Consider the following 1,333-nt stretch of genomic DNA (forward strand, 5'->3'; position numbering starts at 1 on the left):
ACGACGCTCAGGTACACCCAAGCCCCAGGGCTGCGTCGGCTCTCGGTGGAGACTGCCCGTGGGGACGTATTATTGAAAAGCCTTGTTCTCTCTCTGTGTGGACAGCGGGAAAATTATCGTCCTGGCTTCCTTTTCTGTGGGGTTTGACATTTGTGGATGGCCTGAATTCTCGCGCAAAGGCTGGACTGGGCTCTGTCGAAAGCTTTTAATTCCGGAGCCCTTACACAGACCCTACCTACCTTCTTTTCCTCTTTCCCTTCCTCTCTCTCCCACACGCCCCTCCCTCTTTTCAGGAGCTTCTCGCCTTTCTCCTCTCCACGTTATCCGAGGACTTGAATCGCGTCAAGAAGAAAAGTTACATAGAGCAGCCCGACTCGGACGGTCGCCCGGATCATGTAAGACGGAGGGTGGAAGGCAGGGAAGGAGGACAGGAGGGAGGGAGAGAGGGGGTCGATGTCGGACTTTGCGAGGAGAGAGAGGGAATGAGAGCGAGCAAAGAATCAAGTGGGACAATGTGTGAGAGGAAAGAAGGCGCGGAAGCAATTTCGAGGAGAAGTGAGGTCACCTGGGATGGGATGGAAGGAAGGAAGGAGGGACAGGGCGAAATGGAGCGAGGGAAGGAGGGGCTGGACGAAGGAGACATGATGCTCCTTTTTCCTCGCGTACGTTTTCCAGAGGGGCCACTCGCGTCTCCCTGCTCACCGTTCTTCCTCCCTTTTTCCCTCTCTCCCTCCGTCCCTTCCTTGTCTCTCGCTCTCATCTTCAGGAGCTGGCGGACATATGGTGGCACAACCACTTCAAGCGGGAGCTCTCCCTCGTCGCAGCCCTTTTTACGGGCCAGTACAAGACAACCACTGCTTGTCCTACCTGCAAGTAAGGAAAGACTCCCTCGCTCCCTGCCTTTCCTTCCCCCCTTCCTTCGCTCTCCCTTTCCCTCCGTCTTCCCGCTTTTCCCCTTCTCTTCCTTTGTTGCCCTTTTCCCCGGCCGCCTCCATTCCATCCCGTCACCTCATTTCTCCGTGTTTCCCTGCTGCTTCCCTTTACTTCCTTACTGCCTTGATCCAAGCTACGTTTCGGCGCGCTTCGAGCCGTTCACCGTCCTCCAACTGCCCTTACCCGAGGAGACGCACCGGAATATTTCCGTCCTCTATGTCCCGGCGGACCAGGTACCAGAAGAAGAGCAAATGGAAGGAAAGGAGGGGGAAGAGCAAGACAGAGTGGCTGTTTATTGAGTGTCATGAATGTATGGCGGCTCTTTACCCCTCAATGACGCCTGGCAGCCGCCTAAGAGGGAATCTCTTTTTCCCTCCCTCCCTCCCTCCCTCCCTCCCTC

Source organism: Nannochloropsis gaditana (genome assembly GCF_000240725.1).
Source record: "Nannochloropsis gaditana CCMP526 unplaced genomic scaffold scaffold849, whole genome shotgun sequence".
Classification (NCBI taxonomy): Eukaryota; class Eustigmatophyceae; order Eustigmatales; family Monodopsidaceae; genus Microchloropsis; species Microchloropsis gaditana.